Here is a 24,975-nt window from a genome sequence, read left to right as displayed (position 1 = left end):
ACCAGAGTGACTGGGTGTTTTACAAGGGACCACAGATCTGGTTACAGAAGCAAAATGAGGATCGGAGCCCTGCTCCTCTATAGCTACCTCAGGAGCCTCACCCTATGTAACTGTTTCATCATCTTTTACAAACAGCCCAAATCACTTACTTACGGATCGCTAATGACCCAGCACTAAAACACATTTTGGTCCTAACAGTCCTTCTCTATTTAGATATAATCTCCTAGAAAGTGTTTCTCAGTGTGGCCCCAGGGCCTCCTCTATTGGAGTTATAATGGAGATGTGCTTGCTCAAAGATTCAGATTCCTAGAGTTGTCCCCAAAATACTAACTTTGACTCTCTTGGGCAAGTCCCTGGAGTCTGCACTTTAACAAGCATCCCTATGGGTTTGATAAAAAGGTCAATGAGATGATGGTTCTCAACCTTGGCAACATATTTGAATCTAGGAGGAGGAGAGGGATCATAATTCCCCACACTCAGGCTGCATGCACACAGTTACTCAGGCAATCTCTCAGGCATCAGTTGTGAAAGCTCCCTGGTGATTCCCATGTGCAGCCAAGAATGGGAAACAGTACTTCATACTTACACATACTTCCATTTTTCTATCCAATAAAGGGATGAAAAAACCCTGGACAAAATGATACTTTGGTTTAATGAATATAAAAATTTGGTCACCAGAATACCAAAGGTATGAGAGCAATTGGCTTTGACAGCTGCAACCAGATCCAGGGAAATCAACAGCTTCTATTCCAGAAAATAAGCACTGAAGAACATTCTGAATCCCTGGGAGAAGGGTCCTTCTGAGGCAGAGCTTCTGGCTTACCCAGAGAATTAGAAATTCTTGTTATTTCCATCTGGTCACTCCTGGCAGTTAAGAAGTAAGGTTTTTTTTAAAGAAAATAATTTTCATGCATTGTCTGGTCCAATTATGAAATAATAAATCCTTCCTTGCAAATGCTCATTTGATTTAATGGCAGGTTATGACAGCCCACATTAGTTCCCAGGCCTCTTTAAGGAGTCAACAAGAGAAACTGCAGGAAGACAGAATGCCTGCAAAGTAGTGTCTAAAATTTATCTTTTTAGACTTCAAAGTTTAGAACACTAATGGGGTGGATTTCTGAATTTCTGCCAAGGATATTCTACCCAGTGAATTTCTTGAGAGTGTCTGTATTCTGAATAAGCAAGGTAGTCTTTTCCCCATGATCAAAAGTTGTTAGTGTAGTTCATAGGAACTTAAGCTTTATTTAAAAACTAGAGACCCAGTGCACTAATTCATGCATGGCTGGGGTACCTCGGCTTGGCCAGCAATTGAGGCCTATCCAGGACTGGCTGGCCAGGGAGAGGGACCCCAGGAGGTTGGCTGGCCAAGGGAGATTGGCTATGGAAGCACACTGATCACCAGGAGGACCACATGTGTTGAGTGTCTGTTCTCTGATAGTCAGTGTGCATCATAGTGACTGGTCATTCCAGTCATAATGGTTGCTTAGGCTTTTATATATATAGGTTAGTTTCTAAAGACTTTAGAAATTTACATGTAAATAGAGATAGGATTGAGATTTTATATATGTGAAATTGATTAAACTGAAGATAATGACTAATTAAAAGTAAGCTTGGTGAAACTTCTGTTTGGGCAAAGATTTTAACACCTTTATTACTTTTCTCTTTCCTTTGCATCCCACCAATCATTCCTTAGTGCAACACATTGTGATTCTTGCATCAGACTCAAGCATCTCTCTCCATTCCCATCCTGGACCCTGAATTTCAACTGAAATACCTTTAAACGTGATTGTAGTGAGAGCAAGGATATTTATTTGCCAGAAGAAACCTGCCAGGCACCTGTGGAAGAAGCCATCTCAACAGCCCTAATCTATGGCTGGTCCCCAACTTGCTCCATCATCTAATCAGCATGTCTCCAATATTATTGTCTATAATTATTGGGGATCTTAGAAACTGCCAGTCTCTGAATAAATAGGTTTGGGGTCCTGAGATTCTATATTTCTAAGTGCCCAGTGGATACTAATGCTGCAAAGGCATGGAACACACTTTCAATAGCAAGGAACAAGATACTATCCTTGGTGGAAAAGGAAACAGTGATGGGAAAAAGACTGTTTACTGCCCCACATCTGCTAAGTATCAGTGGTAATGGTCAATTCTGGGGAACCATTGAGCCCACAACTTCCTTCTCTTAGAAATATTATCAGACTCTCATTCACAGGGTATCAATGGCACCCATATTTGTGCCAGGACCTTGCCCCTGGCCAGATCTGACTGAACCAAGAATGGACATGTACTCAATGCTGAGCCAATCAGCATCTTCTGCTCTTGAGAGTTTCAGACTGAACTTCAGAGATGCCAGTCATGAGTTTCTTAAGAATGTAAACATCTGGGGCAGTCAATGTACTCCATATGGAAAGAGTAATAGGGACACAGAAAAGCAACTCTGGTGAGCAGAGGTAGGAGATCACCAGAAAATTGGTTGCCACCTGGATCCTTAAAAATCTTCAAGTCATATTTTCAGATCCTTCCCTTCTTATCCTAAGATTTCTGGAAATAGCCCTGTATCTTTTCAATAAATTCTGTTTTTCTTTTTAAAAATTATATTTTATTGATTTTTAACAGAGAGGAAGGGAGAGTGATAGAGAACCAGAAACATCGATGAGAGAGAAACAATGATCAGCTGCTTCCTGTACACCTCCTACTGGTGATGTGCCCACAACCAAGGTAGATGTCCTTGACTGGAATAGAACCTGGGACTCTTCAGTCCACAGGCCAAGGCTCTATCCACTGAGCCAAACTGGTTAGGGCAAATTCCTTTTTTCTTGCTTAAACAAATTCCAATTCAAAGGGTATTTTATCATAGGATACATTGACATCAGCCCATATCCACAGGGAAAACTTTCATTCGCCTCATATTAATATCCAGGCTCTGTCCCAGAGGTCAGGATCTTAGAGGAAAAAATAGTTCATCTATATCCAGCAATGGCGGGCAGCTTCCTGGGGCTAACTGTGAACAATTCTGGGACCGTCTGTGAGTCATTAAGAAGAGGCTTTCATTTCCTCCTGGAATGTCAGACAGGGTCAACTCTTCAAACCCTTCCAATAATTAAGACTGTTTACTTCAATTTACTTCCTTCCTTCCAATGTCCTTCAACCTTATTATCCTTGCATGTCAAGTACAAAGAAACCCTGCTTAGTCTTCCATCCCTCCCCCCTATGCAGGCGATCCCTACCCTACCCCACCCCATGGGAGACAAAGTGACTGGCCCACAGAAGGCATCTAGGATGTGGTAGCTATGATTTTTATAAATTTCTCTCTCCACTCACTCATTCTCCTCAATACTGTATGATCCTCCCAACTCTGCCTTAACACACTCTTACTTATTATGATCATTGCAGTTATCTCTGATCTTCTACCTTTTTAAATATTTAATGATTCTCCTTAGATCACCAGCTCCTGGATTCCTATCTACCATGAAGACCATTCCTTCAGCTAACCACCACACCCCACCTCACCCACTCGTTCGTTTAATTGTAGAAGATATCCTCCCCATTTCCCTAGCCACTGCCACATCCAATCTTTTATGACATGTTTCAGACTTGGCCCAGGTGGAATTCACCTAAATAAGGCTAGTTTTTGCCAAATGAGTCATTGCAGGTAGATGACCTGGCAAAGATAAATCTGCAATTTTCTGCCTCCTGGAGACAAGCCCAGAACTAAATTTCACTTTTGTCCAAAGACTCCAGATATAGCCTCATGCCACTTTGCATTAAAGAAGCTTCCACTCTTTCACCTGTGGATGGATACAGAAGTACACAACCAGTCTGTTTTCATTAGAAATGTGTACTTGGACATGTCTTCCGCATGCACAGGGAAAACTTTCATTCACCTCCTATTATCAACACAGAAAATCACTACTGAGTAGGACAAGGTAAACATCTCATTATTTTTAATATATGGTATCAATTATACATTCAAACTCAAGTGGGAGAATAATTTTGTTCTATCCTAACCATAATAAAAAATGTAATATAGCCACTAAAATTTTAAATTCCTAGATATTTTTAATTGTTCCTCTCAAATGATCTATTTTAAAGTCATTGAAACTATGCTTATGAAGAATACTCAATGCCATCAAAAAGCACTCATAGAATAATGTTCTGCAGTAAACAGCAGAATAAATATACACAATATGTGTCCAAAGTTTTAAAATATAGTTTATGTATCTGAAAATATTATAAATACAGCAAAATATTGTTAGTAGTTATGTATGAATGATAGGATTACATTAAGTATTGAATCTCTTCTTTGTAATTTTAAAAAATCTTTTCAATGCATGTGAACATTTATAATTAGAGAAAAAATAAAAATAAAAAGATATATACACACAGACAATTCCCTTCATACTGCTTCTTCTATCCTAGGCCCTTCCTTGTTTGATTGTCCCCAGCTTTAATAAATATCCTCTAAAAAGAAAAAGAAAAGTCACATGTACTAGTCCACAGGAACTGAGAATGGCTATTGAGGACAGGACATTGTGGACGCCACTCATTCATAGAGTCATCAGGAGTAGGGGCCAGCTCAAAGGAACATAACACACATTCAGCAAATTAAAATGATTCAGGAATCTCCTTTGTTCTGACTGTCCTGAGGGAAGCCCAGGTCATCACATGTTTACTGTGACTTGTTCACATGCTTCTTCTATGATGTGTTAGAAATGATGCTGAGTGGAGGAAGAACACTGCATTCTTTCCAAGTGCCTTACACTGAGATGATTAGGTAAGGAATCGGTTGTAGGGCTGGTTTAAAGGTGATGATGCTTGTCTCTTGGACTAATAATATATTTGGGGCTGGGAGAAGAAAAATGATAGCTTTAATGCTTTCATGTAACTTATAATGATTTTTTAAAATTTCTAAACACATTACCTCCTATCTTTTAAGGAAATGTATTCTTTCCTAAGAAAGCCCTCTTAGAACATGTTTAAATATTTACTTTTATTTCTTCAAGTGTTTTATTTGAAAATTACAGAAAGTGATGAAAATTACATAAATAATAATCCCATTATTATCTTTCTCTGAAAATGTATAAAACAAGAACATGAAGTCACTTCCTTCCACACTTCCAATCAGACTTCTGAGACAATGCTCCCAGTTATTATATATGCACTAGAGGCCTGATGCCCGAATTAGTGCACAGGTGGGGTCTGCTAGCCCATCCAGATGGGGGTCCATCAGGCTGGGCCAGCAGAGAGTAGGGGCCACAGGAGGTTAGCCGGCCAGTCCTGCCCCTGATTGGGGTATTGGGGGCTGTTTGGGGCCAGATCAGCTGGAAAGGTGTGTGTGTGTGGGGGGGGCAGGGCAATTGGGGCCCAAATCAGGCTGGTTGGCTACCTCAGTGCGCATCATAGCCACCATCACTGGTTATTCTGGTCATTTCTGCCATTCCAGTGGCTTGGCTTTTAAATATATAGATATGTTCATGTGTATACATGCATATTATATCACACATATATGGCAGCATACGTATGTATGTACTTCCATTATTATAAAATAGACATACAAACAATGTTTTTATAAAAATAAAATGACATCAAAGCTTACATAGCTCTTTGCAGTTTGCATATTTCACAACACAAAACAAATTTATCAAAGGGAGCCACTGAATTGAACAGCATACACCTTTTCAAATTTAATATTGCCAAATTACCCAAACCAAAAAAATTCTATATACAAGATCCACCACTTCAAAAAGTTTCTTTAAAAGAATATGATTATTTTTGTTGTTATGAAAGTGATAACAATTAAAATTAAAACCGCCCAGGAGTGAAGGGTGGGAGGGGAAGATGTCTTAAAAGTAAATGGTGGGTGTTTTTTTCCTTAAACTGGGGAGTGATTAAGTGTTTATCATCTTGTTATTCCTCATGCTTTTCATATGTCTTACAAATAGGCTTTTGAAGCTGCTGAAGAGTTTAGAAAACAAAAATAATTTCCTAAAACATTCGAACATTAAAAAACAAAATCTTTCTTTCCCCACTGTGCCCAGTCCACCTCCGCAGTGGTATAAGCAAAGTGATCATTTCTGCTTTCAGTCCTCTGGTATATATCCATCTCAGAGCAAGGGTGTTCAATAAAATAGAGTATGAGCCACATAGAAAATTTAAAATTTTCTTCTATTCACTTTAAAAAACAATAAAAACAGCCCTAGCCACTTTTAGCTCAGTAGATAGAAACTCAGCCTGCAGACCAAAGGGTCCTGGGTTTGATTCCAGTCAAGGGCATGTGCCTTGATTGGAGGTTCCTCCCCAGCCCGGACCCTGGTTAGGACTCATGTAGGAGACAATCAATTGATATGTTTCACATCGATGTTTCTGTCTTTCCCTCTCTCTTCCACTCTCCCTAAAAATTAATGAGAAAATATCCTCGGGCGAGGATTAATTAAAAAAAAAATACACACACACACACACACAAAATGAGAAAATTAATCTTAGCAATATATGTTATTTAACCAAATATATCCAAAGTATTATCAGTTCAATATGCGATCGATATAAAAATTGTTGAGATATTCTACATTCCCTTTCCTATACTGTCTTTGAAATCTGGTATTTACCTCACACTCAGCACATCTCAATGTGAAAGTGTCATGTTCCAACTGCTCAATGGCCACACATGGCTAGGGGCTGCTGAATTGCAACATGTACCTCTAAATAATATGCTCAAACCCCTATTTTTTGATTTGTCAACTTAAAGACTATTATTTGACTCTGGAGTATGCCATTCCCTCTATTTTTCCTTCTCTCCATCTCTGCTGGTATTACTTCAATGCTTTGTTTTTCAATTGAGCTTTTGACTTCCATTTAAACTTCCACTTCTTAATTCACCAAACTGAGACATTCTTACCTCCCACTCTTTAGTAAAATGAGAAATTAGGGTCCCTTTATGTTCCTCCACCTCGCTTCCTACTCCTGTCTCCCAACTTTCCTCCAGAAAACAATTACTTTTACATTGTCGAAGTTTTACCATGTATACCTCATTCTGCACAATAACTTTTCTACATGATGATATAGTAAGTTGGAAAATGAGTGCTATTTACAATATGAAAATTGAATAATTATTCTCTACAGAAACAAGTAGTGTGTCTGAATGCAGACAGCAGGCCATATAACACAGTCACATAATCAGTGCTACTCAAGAACAGCAGAAAGGAAAACTGGGGAGGGCCCTGTGTAAACATTACAATTTTATCTGCTCACAGAATATTCTGTTTTTCTGTTTTATCACACTATCTGTTACAGAACTTCCATTTACTTTTGGGATTTAGAGAACTTTCATTTGCTTTTAGGATACCTATTCTGATTTTGACAGCTATTTTGTTTAAAAAAATGATTTGTCAAAAAATTATTGTTGTTGTTGTTGTTTTTTTTTTACTATATTCCTTGGTTTATTTTATTTACCTGAACTTGGGGACCCATCATTCCCTCTTTGGCTTTGTTGCATTAATTCTGTTAGGAATTATCTGAGAGTGATCAAATGTTTTAATTCTTTTTTTCAGTTCTTTCTTGTCTTAAAATGCTGGGACAGAACTGCAGGTTCAAATTAGTTTCCCTGCAACCCAAGAGGGCATTGTTATCTTGTCTTCTAGAAATTATCTTTGTGGTCTACTTCCTGTCCTACTCTGATTTCTGGAATCTTTAGCATCCTCTCCTTACCCTTGGTTTTCTGAAATATTGTGAAAATGTGTTTAGTTGTGGTCTGTTCATATGCTTATTCTTACCTATTTACTTTACACTCATCAGGGTCCTATTGGTCTGAAACCTTGGAGAATTTAAAGAGTGTGTGTGGTTATTTCCTCCACTTCTTTTTCAATTGTTTTCTATCTAGATACTCTATGAGAAGATATAGGACGATCCTCTAATGTCTCACCTTTTCACTCAAATATTCCAACACTTTGTTTTTTGCTCTGTTTTCCCCCAAGCCCCCCTTTTCCTTGACTTCTCAGTCAGCCAAAGCAGCCCAGTCTAGGCCTCCCTGCCATTTCTTCAATGCCTTTCTTTTTTTCATTGTCCTACGTACATTTTTACTGCCATCATAGGCCCAATACCCTTTGGTTCAGTGCTATACAGCCCTTCCTTCTGGATATCCCCATTCCCCCATCTCCCATGCCTTTTCCTTAGATAAATTTAATTTTTTCTTTACTCACAGTCTGAGATGGCTATTCAGCCTGCCCACGCACCACTGACTTAGTCATAATGGCTACATTGAAACAGATGGGAATCACTTCAGTATTATAGAACTTTGTGGAAGCAAAACTAATTTTACTTATATTTAAAATTTAAACAAATCAATCAGTGAATGAATGTATTTTTCCCCCTTCTATTCTCATCTGAACCGTTTTTAAGATACCCTACGAAAGCAAAGACATTTGAAATTGTGTAGGCACCTCCATCCTTTCAGATGGTAGTTGTCTATGACAAATAAAGAGCAAGATGTTAAGTGCCCTGTTTCCAGAAAGAGACTAAATACCACCTCAGAGGGGAGAGAAGAATCCCAAGATATATAGTGAAAATGACAATGGTCTCAGTGTGCTTACTTAATTGCTTTTCTCTCAAACTAGTATCAGAGCCATATTTTTAACAAATTACCCAGTTCTCTGACTCTGGGTTCACCACCGCCTTCCCAGGAAATCTTGCTCTAATGTGCAATCATCCCAATCAGAACACAGACTTGTTTACAAAGCGCAGTTTCTTTCCTGTTACTTCCATGTCACTCTTTCCTCAAACATTGTTAATGGGTACACCAAGGGTCGCAGCATCTAAACAGTCTCCAAAAACTCAAATCCTTCTGAAGAAGCCCATTTTCAGGTGATCACACAAGCATATTACATGACATTCGCATAAAAATGTGAATAATGTTATTTAATTTTCCAAGTCAGATGGAAAACACTGCTCACACTGGGGCTACTTAAAAAGATATGCCGCCCAGGGGAATCCTCTGCACGTTGTTAAATATCTGTAATGAAATGTAACAGCCACCAAAACAAGACCAGATGCCTCAGCAGATGGTGTCACTTGTCCACCCAACATCCTTTCTCCTGATTTCAGCAGGTGGTGAAAATGAACTACAACTAAAATACACTTGCTAAAAATACTTCTTTCTTGAGACTTTCTTATAATGAGAGGTAGATTTGTGACCTTTTTTAGTCTAACGGGAGGCATGTTGAGATTTGGAGGGTAAGCTTGTTTAAAATAGAAAGCTTTTGCTTTCTACTGGGAGCATGCATGTGATACCTGGAGGTGTCTCCCTGATCTTGTAACCATGAGGCAGTAGCGTCAGGATGAGGCTTATCAACTAAAGATGGTGGAGAATAAATGTGAACAGAGGCTTGATCCCTAAGGGAATGACTTAGCTCTTGAACCAACCCTAGGCTACCTATCACTGAACTTCTTGTTATGTGGGACAAATATGAACCTTAGTATTTAAATACTTTTTGGTTCCAAACTCATTTCTGACTATAATATACTGGCAATACCTAAAAACTTTAGTGGCCTCTCCTGTCATCTGTATATTAGGATTTTAATGCTTGACCAAAATGGAGATGACTGTCTCCTCTACAAAACTTTTTTAAAATCTCAGATACGAGCCCATTACCCCTTACCAAACCTCTGGCGGTCTGATATGTTTCATATTCAGAAAGATAGTATGGAGTACATATGGTACATTATGCAATAGCCCCAATAGATCTATGCAACACCCTTTAGTTCAGAGGTTAACAAACTATGGCCAGTGGGCCAAGTCCAGCCTGCCATCTATTTCTGTAAATAAAGTTTTATTGGAACACAGCTGCACTTTCATTTACATACTGTCTATGGCTGCTTTCATGATAGCTACAATGGCAGAGTTGAATAGTTACCACAGAGAAAGTATGATCCCTAAAACCTAAATATTTACTATCTTGTCTTGCATAGAAAACGTTTTCTGATCACTAGCAAATACACCAGCATTTATGCAGTTACACCTATGGCTATTCACTCGAAAGTGGGATAAATAAAGACTTTCTATAATCTCCTGTTGGTTCAGGCATAATTTTGCCACTCAGATGATGCCAAAGTTAAGGGGAAACTAAGTGTTCAAAACTTTAAAGTTTTCAGAATTATGGAAAAAGGGACTGAGGATTTGTAGTAAAGAGGATAGAGGGGCAGGTAGTCAGGCTAAAGTAATCTACCATGGAGTGTTCAACTAATCCTTTTATGTCTGAAAGCCTAGGAGGCTTACAAAATCCTATTGATGGAGGACCCTAAGGAATAGAGGCAGCATAGTGCAGTGGAAATAACACCACCTTACAGGTAACAGTTACTTCTGACCCTAGTTCCTGCTGACTTTGCTCTTCTGTGAGTCTCTGAATTCAAATCTGTCTAATGGGACCAAAGTATTGCCAGCTCTGCCTGGGGCCACAGAAGGATGGTGAGATTATTTGTGAAAGTGCTAGGAACATGGCAAGTCACAACAACCCTTGCAGTGTGTATATTATTGAGTAAATTAGATCTACTTCATTATCCATGTAGGCATAAATATATATTTTACTAGAGATCATATTTATTTAATTATTAGCTTTCCTATTCTTACTGAATAGTGTTTTATTGCAGCAATGTCAAATTTTCTCTGGCCCTCAAAAGTGTTAAGTTAAATAATGGATTTTTGACAATTTTTCTTTTTAATAAAAGATATTACATTTGCAGTTGAAAAAAAAGTGTTAAGTATTCCTGATGATATTTCTTAATTCTAATAGTAGGAATTTAATATTATGCTTTTAATATTTTGCTGTCCTATGCATAATTGATGTCATCTGGACCATATTTTTCAGGGAGCTTCTCTGAATAGTCATTGAACCACTTCTAGCAAATATCCAAAAATTTCACGGGGACTTTACCATATTCATGTTTTAGTACAATGTAAGTATTAGATAAAGTTATGCAAATTTGACAGGTTTTTAAATAAGACTTTTATTAATTTTTTTAGTCCTTAAAAATTTCAAAAATTAGATCTTTCTAATCTAAGGCTTTTTGAAATCAGAGAAATTTATACAGTTAAAATATTGACTTAATTTTAAAAAATGACCTTGTTGGCTGTGTTTCTCCAAGTGCTCAGTCTTCACACTCTTATGTATACAATTCAGACTGAAAATATTTATACTTTAATAATGATTTCCAGATGCCGATAAGATTCTCTTAAAACTTAGTTCTCTTTGAATAAATACAGACTAATCTGTATTTATTTATCACACAGTCTAAATGTTACAGTCTAAATTTTAGAGAAGTCCTTTTATTAGCTTGGACAGCAATTCCTGTCATCACTGACAAGTATCCCGTACAGATGCTCCTCTACCAAGAAACGGGTTAGATTTCAAAAGGCTGTTGATCAGCCCCTTTGTTCTCCTGCCCAAGGGACCACAAATAGCATCTCCTGATGCTGGGCAAACTGAACAGGCTTTTGTTTTAATGTGACTTTGTTTACACTCATGAGAGCCACTTGGGTGAGCCTATTTTTCAAGCATATCCTGCTAAAGGTCCTTCCTCAGAAGAGAAACAGCAGATTTAGTTTGCCATAGAGACATGCCAATGGGTAAGGCTGTATTTCAAGGTATGTGCACATTTTGAGTTTCCAGTGAAGTGCACATGGGCAACTACCAAGGTACCCAAATATGGTCATAAAATCACCTCTCAGTTTGAGTGTATTGATTCAGATCAGAGATGCTTTAAATGAACAGACTTCGTGCCCATTTTTTCAAATGTGACTCATGAAATCTGTATACAATCACTTAAGCTTATCATCCAGGAAAAGGCAAACCAAAATAAGTAAAAACAAAGGCAGAAGTTTGAACACCTAAAGGAAATTAATTCTGAAAATTAGTGCCATCTGGGGAGCATAAGAACAAAGAAAAGGCCGCTATCAATAACTCTCATGCTGAATACTAAAACAGAAAAAGAATTGGATGAAGAGCAGAAGGAATTGGCCTCCTTGAGGTACCACCTGGCAAGTGAGAGTGGGTTTAGTATGTGCACAACTCAGACTGAAATTATTTATACAGTAATAATAATTTCTAGAAACTGATAGGACTCTCTTAAATTTAATTCTCTTCAATAATTAGATTAATCTATAGTTGTTTTATTTATCACACTGCCTACATGCTGCACAGGCAAATTTTATCAGTTCAGAGCAGGAAGCTTAACCTAGAAGAATAAGGAAGGTAAGCAGTGGTGAAAGCAGTGGACAGGGAAACAGAGAAAGGGGTTAGCCAGTGATTGAATGAAGAAAGGAGACTCAGTAAGTGTAACCTAAGCAAGTATAGCAGATCACAGTCAGACCCTTTTCCCTGCTGGAAATATCCACAGAGCAGAGAAAAGCAAGAATGGAAACCGCTGTTGGTTACTTACTCAAGAACATCTTTCACAATATTGCTTGGGTTGCAATGCATCTGATTTGAGATAAATCAAAATTAGTCTAGACCAGTGGTTCTCAAACTTGGCTGTATATTGGAATAGCCCAACAAGCTTCAATAAAATACTGATGCCTGGATCCCATGACAGAAAGTCCAAATCCAAGGTTCTGGGTGAGGTATAAGCATTAATATTTTCTAAAGTGCCCATCATCATGTTAAATCATAGCCGAAGTTGAGAACAGCTTGGACTGGTTTTGTTCCAATTTTTATGTGTATTAAACTAAAATGTAGATTTTTAAAATATATGTTTTTATTGATTTTACAGAGGAAGGGAGAGGGAGAGAGAGATGGAAACATTAATGATGAAAAAGAATCATTGATTGGCTGCATCCTGCACACCCCCTACTGGGGATTGAGTTGGGAACCCAGGCATGTTCTGGTGACTGGAATTAAACCTGAGACCCTTCAGTCCACAGAATAACACTCTAACCATTGAGCCAAACCAGCTAGGGCTAAAAATGTAGATTTCTTATTGACTAGATCGAGGATACAACACAAGATTCAGCAGGTCTAACAAGTCCTTAGATGATCCTGTTACTGCTGCTCACAGACCACACTTTGAGTAGCAAGGGTCTAGTCATGCACTGTCTCATTCAACAGCTACCAGCCACATGTGGCTGTTGAGCACTTGAAATGTGACTAGTGAGAAATCAAAATTTTAATTTAATTTAAATTTAAAATCTGAAATGTGATTTTATGATTAGAAAACATTTAATTATACATAAAGCTGAGTATGTGCATATTTTTTCAAATGTGACTTATGAAATCTGCATACAATCTGTATTCATGTTTGTATATCTCATGTATTTGTATATCTGATAAAAACTTTGCTTCTGAACTGAAATGAGGTAAAAGCATAAAAGACAGATCTCATTTTAAAGACTCAGTGTGAAATAAAGAATATAAAATATCTAATTGGTAATTTTTGTGTATTGTTTGCATGTTGAAATGATAATAATTTAGAAATATTGGGTTAAATAAAATGTATTATAACATTAACTTCAACTATTTTCTCTTTTTTTAATATAGCTACTAGAAATTTTTAAATTATATATGCAGCTAGTCTTACATTTCTTTTGGACAGCATTGGTCAAATCAATGACAATTGAGGTTTTCATGTTACGTGTTGTTAATAATTGGTCTGAAGAGTATGTATGTGACCAAAATCTAGCTGATGGGAAGCTATAAGAAGCCTTTGAGAAAGAAATCATCCCTTAATAATAAGAGAAAGCTACATTTAAAAACAAAGGTACTCTATGTCCTTTCCTCCTCTTTCCTTCCAGCTGCATTTAAATGAAAGTAGGAGTGAGCAAAACCCATAGAACTTTGGCAGCTATTTTACCACCATGAGGAAACGAAACCCCTGAGTCTTTGATGGCCTTTTAAGTGAAAAATCAACCTAGGACCCTCCACCTCTGAATTTCTTTTTAGATAAAAAATTGTAATAAATGTTCTTATGGTTTAAACCAGAGCTTCTTATGTTTCTGTGCATATGTTCCTGTGCATATGTTACTGTACATATGTTCCCTAGGGATATTGTTAAAATGCAGATTCCTTTCCAGTAAGTCTAGGGCAGGACCTGAAATTCTGAATTTCTAACAAGCTCCCAGGTGATATCTATGTACTTGATACAAAGACCACACTTTCATTAGCAAAGGCCCAAACCCAAATTAGATACTCTAGTATTTGCTGATGAAAGCATCTTAGTGGACACAGGCAGCAATGCCAACCTCTGCCCAATAACAACAGCTCCATAGGCACACTGGCTGGCATTATAATCATTACCCATCAATTGGGGACCCAGGACATAGGAACTTTCCAAAAAGATAATAGCTATTATGGGAGCAAGAAGGGAAAAGGCAAGGGCTCAGTGGTGATGTGAATTTGGAAGATGCTGGGATAAAAGAAGGTAAGCCACATTTCTCCACTAGTGGATTTTGCATGCATAGTCACAACTATGGTAATGCATGCTTCAATTGTGAAAATATTATTAATTACACACTTGATTACAAAATACTTTCTTTTCACAGAGAATCTCATTGTAGTAATAGGCCACGGAAAATATTTTGTGAAATGCTGCATTATTTAGATCATGAGTTAATAAAAAATCATCCAGGCCTACAAGCCTTGATGCCCAAGAAAATGTAGTTTATATAAGAAGTATGGAGCTCGGGGTGAATAAATCTAGATTCAAACTACTCACCGTGTAGCACACATCGAATTCCAGCTGTATGATGATGGACATCCCTACATGGTGAGTTGAGTTCTTCACCCATAAGATAGGAGAAGAACGTCTGCCTATATCACAGAACTATGGTCAAGACAGTATGTGCTCACACTTTTCAAAATGACACTTGGATGTGGAGCAGAGTTAAAACTTCACATATATATATTAGAGGCCTGATGCACGCAATTTGTGCAAGGGGCTCAGCCCTCACAGCCCCCTCAAAGCCTCCGCTGGCCCTCCCAGCCCTGGCTTCATCTGAAAGGTAGTCTGGAAGGACATCCGAAGGTCATTAGGCTATTTGGTCTAATTAGCATATTAGCTCTTTATTATAGAGCAAATATAATTTTTTTTCAAACAAATATATCATGGAGTAGAATATATAATTTGCATGTAGTCTAAAGCTAATAACTGGGAGAAAATCTTGGCTCCCTGAATATTGTGAGGAACTAATCCACTTTCCTCTGCTCTTAAGTGTCCTTCATAGAGAAGCTGTGCATGATTGGAAGTGCTTTAAAGCCAAAGAGCTCTTGGAGTCTGAGGAAAGCTGTTGGTTCCACCTGGCAAGTGCAGGCTAGCTACTCAGCAGGTCTCCCCACAGTGCATCCATCCCACGGATGGCCACCACTTTCCAGAGTCTGCAGTTTCAGATATTAGAGGTTAGCCAGAGTTCATGAGGCTTTGAGGAACTGATTTATATTTTTTTAAAGCCCAAGACACTGAAGGATTTATTAAAAATTTATTGGATGGCACTGTTTAATATTATATTAAACACATAAAATTGTACACATAAAACTTATATATAAGTTTATGTGTACAATTCTACAATTCACCATCATCTGTATATTGCATTGTGTGCTGAGCACCCAAAGTCTAGTCTTCTGTCACCATATATTTGATCCCTTTTATCCTCTTAAAAAAAATAGAATGCTTCACAAATTTGTGTGTCATCCCTGAGTAGGGGCCATGATAATCTTGGTATCATTCCAATTTTAGTATATGTGCTGCTGAAGTGAGTATGAAAAAATTTTTTAAGTGACAAAATAATAATTTATAGTAAGAAAAAATTATAATAATCTTAAGTGACTCATATTCTTTGACCAGTAAATTATTTGCTTTTTAGAGACAATGATATACATGAAGAAACTATTCTTTTGTGAGTAGTACTGATGATAATCTGTCAGTTATCTGCTTCTGTTTTTTTATACTTCAGTAATTGACATCCCTCCCTTCTAATGTCTTTAGATAAAACTTGAAATGTTATTCCTTTGCTCAAAAATATTTACCTGGTTCTTTCAATGTTGCTATATGCTGAGCGAATAAATATGAGGTAGATATGGTCTTGTCTTGTCCAGAGGTTAAAAAACAAGTGAGAAATAAAGCATGTATTTAAATTATAGCAGGTTAAGACAGTGTCATTAAAATCTTATGAAAGTACATGAATCATTTCTGGTTTAGGGTAGGTGGTAAGCAGAATAATAGCTGTTTAAGGTTTTCCACTTCCTGAAACTCAGAATCTGCAAATACATTATGTTACATGGCAAAGAGAAATGAAGGTTGCAAATGCCAATGTAATCACTTTGTGATTAAGGGAAGAAGGAGGCAGAAGAGGAAGGAATAGAAAGGACACTGTGAGAAAAACTCCACAAGACAAAGATGGTTTTGACGATGGGAGGGGGTCACAAGCCTAGGAACACAGGTGACCCCTAGAAGCTGGAAAAGACAATGAAATAGAGTCTTCTCAGAAAAGAAGGCAGCCCTGCCAACACCTTGCCTTTGCCCAGTGAGACCCATGTCTGACTTCTGACCTCCAGAGATGTAAGATAATAATACATTTGTCCATTATAAGCCACTAACTTTGTGTTATTTTCTACACAATTTAATATAGGGGATCAGAAAAACGTCGTGAAGGAATCAGCCTAGAAGTTGGGCCTTAAAGAATTGTAAGAGACAGTTGTAATTTTAAATTAAAAAAATATATATGTAGTTCTCAATGTGTTAAAGGATCTGCTTAAGGGAGATTTATTTTTCCATCCAATTAAACAAAAAACACAAAAATAAATAATGCAAACTCTTTATACAATTTTTACTAACTTAGTCTAACATAAAAGAGAAGTCTTTTTATACTCTGATGATATATACAAGAGATGCCAAAATTAATCATTTGAAAAATATGTACTGCTCTGAAAGCATCAAGTGATTACCACATTTTATTCCCAATCTTACAAATTATCCCTTTATCCCACCCATAGCAAGAAACTATTCAAGTTAACATGGTGTATTAAAAGATTTCCAAATTTGATATGAGTTCCAAGCAACTCAAAAAGCCTCAAAGTCCAGAGGAATTAGATGGCTTCAAAGATTAAAAAAAAAAAAAAAAAAAAAAAAAAGGCAAATGTCAATCATATAAAGAACTGCCAGTGATTAAGTAAACATAATTCTACATAGGTTTTATCAGAACACACACACACACATACATACACACACACACACACACACAAACTCTAATGGGAAAAATTTGTGAGTATACAAAACTCCATTTTTGTTTTGTTTATTAATTAATTACTGTATTATTTTTATTATTATTACCCTACTTTTATTTACCCCTGCATATATATGTATAATATATAATGAACACATTTTCTGAATATATGTATATACTAGAGGCCTGGTGTACAAAATTCGAGCATGGGGGGGTTGTCCCTCAGCCCAGCTTGAACGCTCTCTAATCTGGGACCCCTCGAGGGATGTCCCTTGAGGCCCAATCCTAAATGGACCTAAATGGGCAGACATCCCTCTCACAATCCAGTACTGCTGGCTCCCAACTGCTCGCCTGCCTGCCTTCCTGATTGCCCCTAACCACTTCTGCCTGTCAGCCTGATCACCCCCTAACCACTCCCCTGCCAGCCTGATTGTCCCTAACTGCCCTCCCCTGCAGGCCTGCCCCCCCTCCCCAACTGCTCTCCCCTGCAGGCCTGGGTCCTCCCCAACTACCCTTCCCTGCAGGTCTGGTCACCCCCAACTTCCCACCTCTGCCAACCTGGTCACCCCTAACTGCCCTCCCCTGAAGGCTTTATCGCCCCCAACTGTCCTCCCTTGCAGGTCTGGTCCTTCCCAACTGCCCTCTCCTGCTGGCCTGATAGCTCACAACTGCCCTCCCCTGCTGGCCATTTTGTGGTGGCCATCTTGTGTCCACATGGAAGCAGCCTTTGACCACATAGGGGCAGCCATCTTGTGTGTTGGAATGATGGTCAATTTGCATATTACCATTTTATTAGCTAGGATTTATATATATACATGCACATATATATAGGTGCAGTAATAGAGATATAGAAATGATATAATACATATGTAATATAGACATCTTAAATTTTACCATCAGTAAGGCTAATGGGTCATTGATGCAATCAAAAACATTGTCCACAATCCTGATCTGTCTTGTAATCCTGCACTGATTCAGCTTGACTATAAGGAAAACTATATTTTGCTGCTGTAAGCCAGTGTCTTGTACAATGAAGGCTTTCAATATTTTTTTTAAGAATGAATGGAAAATATTTCTGTGTAATTTCTATTGAGAGGAAATGGAAGATGCATTAACAACATGCTTCCCAGTGTATCTTGGCCCACAGATATCAGACCACAGTGCAAAGTCTAGGAGTAGAAACACGATCAAAAGCCTGCAGCGCCTGCCTCCCTGGCAACTGTAGGGAGCCTGGGTGTGTTTTACTCGGCAGTTTGTCTCAGATGGCAAGCTGCCCCAAGCCCCTCCAGAGCAAGACAGAGGGAACAGGTTCAACAAATAAGTATCAAAGATAATTCAGAGTATACCATATGAAAGAAATTTATCAATCCAGTGCCATTAGCAAACATTCAACTAAACAAGGCAACTGTGTGGCAGGATTGGAAACAGAATTGTGTCTGAGTTGGGGGTATGGGACACAAGCCAGGGCAGTTCTAAAGCTCAGTTTCCACAGTATGGGAAGGGATACAGAAAAGTTATTTTCCACTGCACTTGCAGAAGGTTGGATTATTACTAAAAAAAAAAAAAAAGTTTACACAGTGTCTACAATATCTTAGGTGCTATGGTACACATGCAAAAGTTCTAAAAATTGTGCATAGCTCTAACCTCATAAATTACTTTAAAGCAGTGTTTTTCAACCTTTTTTGGGCAAAGGCACACTTGTTTCATGAAAAAAATCACGAGGCACACCACCATTAGAAAATGTTAAAAAATTTAACTCTGTGCCTATATTGACTATATATAAAGTAATTCTCTTGAATAGGAATCAAATAAACACAAAGAAAGTATTTTATAATTACTTTATTATGAAATATTAAGTAAACAAAATAGTGAAAATTATAAAATTCTTGTCTTGTCTGCACCTACGGCACACCAGGCAACATCGGTTGAAAAACAGCGGTTGAAAAACGCTGCTTTAAAGTACATAATGTCAACTCAAGCTTACATGATGACCACTGAACTGCACAGAGATTGCTTAGAGTTGTTTCTAAAACCCGCTTTTCAGTGCTGACCCATGTGGCTCAGTGGGTTGAAGCATCAACCTGTACACAAAAATGTCGAGGGTTTGATTCTTAATCAGGTTGCAGGCTTGATCCCCAGGCAGAGTGCATACAAGAAATAACCAATCAATGTTTTCTCTCTCACTGTAGTCAATAAAAAAAATAAAATTAAAAAATGCACTTTTCAGACTCTCTTAACCTGGGATCTACAGAATTTGGGGGAGGGAGATGGGAGTTGATGAACTAAGATGTAAAAGTTACATTTTATACTAACTTATCATTAAAATACAGAATTTTCTTCAATTATGGACATAAACAAAAAACCTACAATCATATTAGCAGGATCTGTGATTCTCTCAGCAATGGAAACCACAGAAATTTTAATCTCATATCACTGTTGTTGAAGTAGCTTGTAATGCTGCATGGTCTCCTCACTACTGTGAAAGCATAGGAGCTAATAGCCCTGCTACTAGATTGTATTATGCTATGTATTAAAGATGAGTGCATATTACTATATCACAATTCATAATATTTTGAAACAATATAAATGTTTCCCTTGGTGATCTTATGTATTGCATTTTATGCATTTATCAGCATTATTCTGCAAAGGATCCTCATAGGTTTCCCCACATGCTAAATGAGTCCATGACATAAAAATATTAAGACTACCTTGAGCTAGAACAACTAGTCAATTTACTCAATCAATTTCAAATTCAGTCAAAGCGAATGACTGAATGACTGAATCATATAGGAAAGGAGAAGGCAATACAAAGTATTTTCCCTTTAACTCATGTATTCCTCATGCTGCAGACAGCAGAGTAAAGAAGCACCAGAGGAGGCGAGGTGGGAGATACAAGGATGAAGAAAGTAATGCTGTCCTCAAGGACCTCGAAAGCCTCGCAGAAAAAATAACTATAAAGATTCCAGTACACAGACAATGTCATTACAAGGTTATTGAGTGTTTGATTAAAGAACTAACATTTGCAATTGACCATCATTGAAAATTGTACGCTAGGGGAGACTTAAGATATTCTTTAGAAAACTAATCTAGTAGAGCAGTTTGTAAAGTGGGTTGGAGGGAGGTTGAGATTATCAAGGAGATACTTATAATAAGTCCAACAAGAGAAACAATGGATTGATGTAATGAAGTGTGAAGAGGGAAGCTGAATGGTGATTCAAGGCACAGAGCTATGTGTTTTATTTTTTGTTTCTTTTGCTTTTAAAAATATTTTTCATTGATTTCATTGAGGAAGGGAGAGGGAGAGAGATAAAACATCAAAGATGAAAATCATTTATCAGTTGCCTCATGACACCCTCTACTGGGGAATCTAGCCTGAAAACAGGACATGTACTCTGACCGGGAATCAAACCATGAACTCCTGGTTCACATGTCTATGCTCAACCACTGAGCTACACTGTCCGGGAAAGGGAACTTCTTTTAAAGAACCAATGTAAATGTTTCAGCAAAACAGCAACAACAAGATAACTTTACCTGAACACTCCTTCCTCTATTGATAATCAAGTAAATACAGTAGAGTGCTGATTAGACTAAAAAAATTGTTTTTCTAATAGGAACTTAAGATTTATCATTTGATGTTTCAATCACATATAGATTAAAATTATACCAGGCATGTGGCCAGTATTACCTATTTTTTTCTTCAGGAGTTAAAAACAAAACAAAACTATCACTTGATTTTCATCCCCAAAATTAAGTTTCTAAAGAAACATTCTCAACTGGATTCACAATTCTGATAAAATTAGTTGTTAGATTACATTTTTTCATGACTAAATTTTTGTCCCTACCCACAGAGCTAAATTGATTTAGAGTTCAAGTTTCTCAAAAACATTTTGGAAATGTCATTATGTTCTCTGTGACATTATATGGCATTCTTTAACAGCTTTTTAATTGAATTCAACTTGCAATGGGAAATGAAACTTAATTCTCTTTGGGGTTTCTGGAAGATGTGGGAAAGTTCATTGGTATAAAGAAAGAGAAGTGATTCATGGCTAAGATGCAGTAATATTGCAGAATCCCATCCCTGAGAGCTCACACCGACACCTCAAGATTAGGGGTCAGAGACAAGATATCATTGCTCACAAGGGAAAAGTCCTCTGTTAAACGTGACAATGAACTGATCACTCAATACTAGCTGTGGCTAAACAACCTCTGAATGCCCAGGATACCTGGAGAGATTCAAGTCCTTAATAGTATAAAAATAATATTTAAAGAAGGCTATGTTCCAGCCACAGTTCTTATGTTTTACATAAGTAAGCTCAATTAAGCTTCATAACAACCCCTGAGATGTCCATTAATTAGTAATAATTCTCATTTTACAGATGAGAGAACTGAGGCACCACATCATTAGCCTGAGGTCACACAGCTAGAAAGTGGAATTTCTGGAATCTGAACCCATGTATGCTGGTTCTAAAGAATCCCTTCGGTAATTGCTTCACCTTTATATCCAAGTTCTGAAAAACTAACATTCAAAGAAAGCTAAAGTAAAAAACAAAAGCAAGCAAAGCACTACATTTTTTTTTTAAGTACAGATGCAAAATTGCTAATTCAAACCATTTTAGAGAAGTCATAAAGGGCCCTGAGAATTAATTTGCTTCAGCCCCCTGTTGTTTAATGCCTCTCTAAACTGTTCTTCACAAACACAGGTTGGAGGACTGGCTGTATTAGAAGCACATGAAATTTCCAAATGCATCTAACAACTGTGGAGAATCACAAAATCACTTAGGACCCCCACTGAAGTCATTTATTGACAGGAATCTTGCCTCTTCCTAAGAGGAATTTCTTCTGGGTTAATTTGAGCAGCAATGAAGAACAGCTCGGCATCATTCCCTTTAAGTGAAATACTTCAAACTTTTAATTCTATCTTTGTCCTCTCTGGGTTCACCAGCCAATTTCTTTAACCATTCTTCCTAGAATTCTATCCGGCTAACAATTTTGCTTCTTTTTTTTTTTTTTTAATATATTTTTATTTCAAAGAGGAAGGGAGAGGGAGAGAGATATAGAAACATCAATGATGAGAATCATTGATTGGCTGCCTCCTGCACGCCCCCTACTGGGGATCGAGCCCATAGCCTAGGCATGTGCCCTTGACTGGAATTGAACCCTGGAACCTTCCAACCACTGAGCTAAACCAGCTAGTGCTAACAATCTTGTTTGTTCTTCTTTGAACCTCCTAACAATATTTCTATGCCTTGATTTAGGATTTGCAGATAAAATACAAGGCACTCAGTTAAATTTGATTTTCAGATTAACCGCAAATAATGTTTTAGTATAAATATGTCTCACGCATAAGTATGTATCATGCATAAGTATATCCCAAATATTACACATGGCATACTTATACTAAGAAATGACTAGCTAATGATCCAAAATTCAAATGTGACTGGTGACCCTGTATTTTTATTTGCTAAAGCTTACTATTTTCTCTCTTTTAAATTTGTCTAAATCACAATCAATCTTCTAATTTAGTTGTCTCAAACCTGAGCAATCAACAGAATCAACTACAGGTTTGTTAAAACATAGACTTAAAGTCATTCCCCCATCCCCTAGTTTCTGATTCAGGGTCTGGATTGATGCTTGCAAATCTGCATTGTCAATAGTAGGTTGCCAGGTGATACAGATCTGCCGGCCTGGGGACTACATTTGGAGAACCAATACTCTTTCTAATCCCCAGATTTAGGTAAAGAAGAGGGAAGGAGCACCTCCAAATCTGTAAAAGCCCCAGCTTACTTGTACAAATCCAGAGGACAGCATGAGAATCTCATCTATGCCCACTGGACCCTGAAGTCCCCTTCCCTGAACCAGATTAGGAAATCAGAAAATATTTGATTTAAGGTCCAGCCACTGTTCACATTGGATTAGATTCCCCAAAATAGAAAGGACTTCTTTAAGCTTCAAATGAATTCTTGTCCCGGGGCAAGCTTGTCAAAAGACCCATGAGCCAGACCAAGTGCCCCTAAGATAATTAATTTGCCTCTTGTCCCCAAGGAGGAGCCGGGAAGGGGCTCCATCCCAATTTCCATTCCAAAAAGCAGATCTCCTCACAATGACTATTTCTGCTTTACTCTCTGACCTTTCTCAAACCTATGAACCCTGGTGAATCTTCCAGTCCCATGAGTCCGACCAAATAACTACCCTGTCCCCCAGGCATAATATTTGGTAAAAGCCTGTAGCAGATTGCTTTGATGCTGCCAATTAATAGCCTCCCTGAATCCTTTGCCTTTGTCCTGTATTTTTGAAGTTTCTTTCCATTCTGACTCTGGAGTTGGCGCTGGGACTTGTTCTGGCCAACAAAATGAAGCAGAAGTGACATGTACCAGTTCTAAGTGTAGACTTCAGAAGCCTTGCCCGCTTCTGTTTTTTCTCTTGGAACCCAGCTCAGCTGACATGAACAAACACAGGCTAACCTGATGTGGCATGAGAGACCACGTGGAACAGACCTGAGCCACCCAGCTGGAGTCATCTAAGATCAGCCAGTCCCCATGTGTCCCATTAGCTGAACACAAACACATGAATAAGCCCAAATGACCCTAATCCACACCAGTAAAAATGCCCAGCTGGCCCATGAATTTGTGATAAAAAATAAATGTTTATTGTTACAAGCCGAGGTTTAGGGTGATGATTATGTAGCATTATTGTGGCCATGGATAACTGATAAAGTGCCTCACATTCTGGTCATGCCTCTTCTGGACTCTGATTCCAATTACTCTGTCAAGACTTCTCCCTGCCTGGCTCCTTCCAAAGCCTGCTCTCTAGGGAAGGTGTTATCCTAGTTTTGGCCTCTCCAGGGTCTGTCCTTGGCTCAAAGCCTTCCACTTCCATTGGTACTCTGAGCATAGTCCTTGCTGATTCATTGCACAACTATCCTGAATTAGAGAATCATATTCAGCGATCAACACTAAGCACAGTTCTTTTCTTTCCTTCTCTTTTATGCTTGGCTAATTTTGTTTCCCATTCTACTCTGGCTGACTGGTGTCTCTTAAGGGGTGTGTGTGTGTGTGTGTGTGTGTGTGTATGTATGTGTGTGTGTGTGTGTGTGGAGGTGCGCACATTGTTACTGTTTTGCCATGGGATGAATAAAAGAATGACTGATACACTAATTCATCAACCGCTGCTTCTCAAATAAGAAATGCAAAGGAGGAGTGTGAAAGGGCAAGATAAATGGACCCAGGTAAGAGAGATAACAGTATTTACCTGATGCATAAAATCGTTCCTGGAATCAACAAAATCAGAGAAGCCTTCCCCATTCAAGTGAGCAGTTTCTTCACAGCTAAACAATACAGTTAACCCCACCAGAAAGTTTTTCCAACTTATTTTAATTTACTTCTTGTTTTGCTTATATTGCAAAGAAATTAAAACCTAACTATTCCCTCCACAGACATTATCTTTCACTCTACAACTTTAAGAAAGAAGGAATATGGAGGAAGGAATGTAACTAATTCAGTGGGCTAGATAAGATTTTTGTGACTCAGTTCAATTCTTTGCTACCATGGGGAAGCAGTAAGGAAGTTTTCATGTGTGCTACAGCCCCTCAAAGTACTCAAGAAAAGTATAGCCTAAATATGTAGGGCTGTAGGACTGAACTCAAATGTTTGTCTCCCCTTCCTTGCTCTCTCCTTTTCCCCATACATTTCCCTGATCCTCCCAATGAAGTGAAAGTAAAGGAATAAAGAAGAGAACTGACTGATGATTAAAGGGTCCAGAAAGAGTCAAGAGCAAAC

The 24,975-nt window shown here is 38.0% G+C and overlaps 1 protein-coding gene and 1 non-coding gene across 8 annotated transcripts in view; both read right to left on the bottom strand.

Moving 5' to 3' along the window:
- Window positions 1–24,975, bottom strand: part of PLCB4 (phospholipase C beta 4) — a 365,947-nt gene that overhangs the window by 182,008 nt on the left and 158,964 nt on the right. The window lies entirely within an intron of this gene.
- On the bottom strand, window positions 15,635–15,738 carry LOC118708516. Its single transcript, XR_004984596.1, has one exon. It is a non-coding gene; the product is annotated as a U6 spliceosomal RNA (small nuclear RNA).

This window comes from Pipistrellus kuhlii, unplaced genomic scaffold (genome assembly GCF_014108245.1).
Source record: "Pipistrellus kuhlii isolate mPipKuh1 unplaced genomic scaffold, mPipKuh1.p scaffold_m20_p_6, whole genome shotgun sequence".
Taxonomy (NCBI): Eukaryota; Metazoa; Chordata; class Mammalia; order Chiroptera; family Vespertilionidae; genus Pipistrellus; species Pipistrellus kuhlii.
Note: the sequence above shows the minus strand (reverse complement) of the source record. Positions and strands in the feature narration are given on the sequence as shown.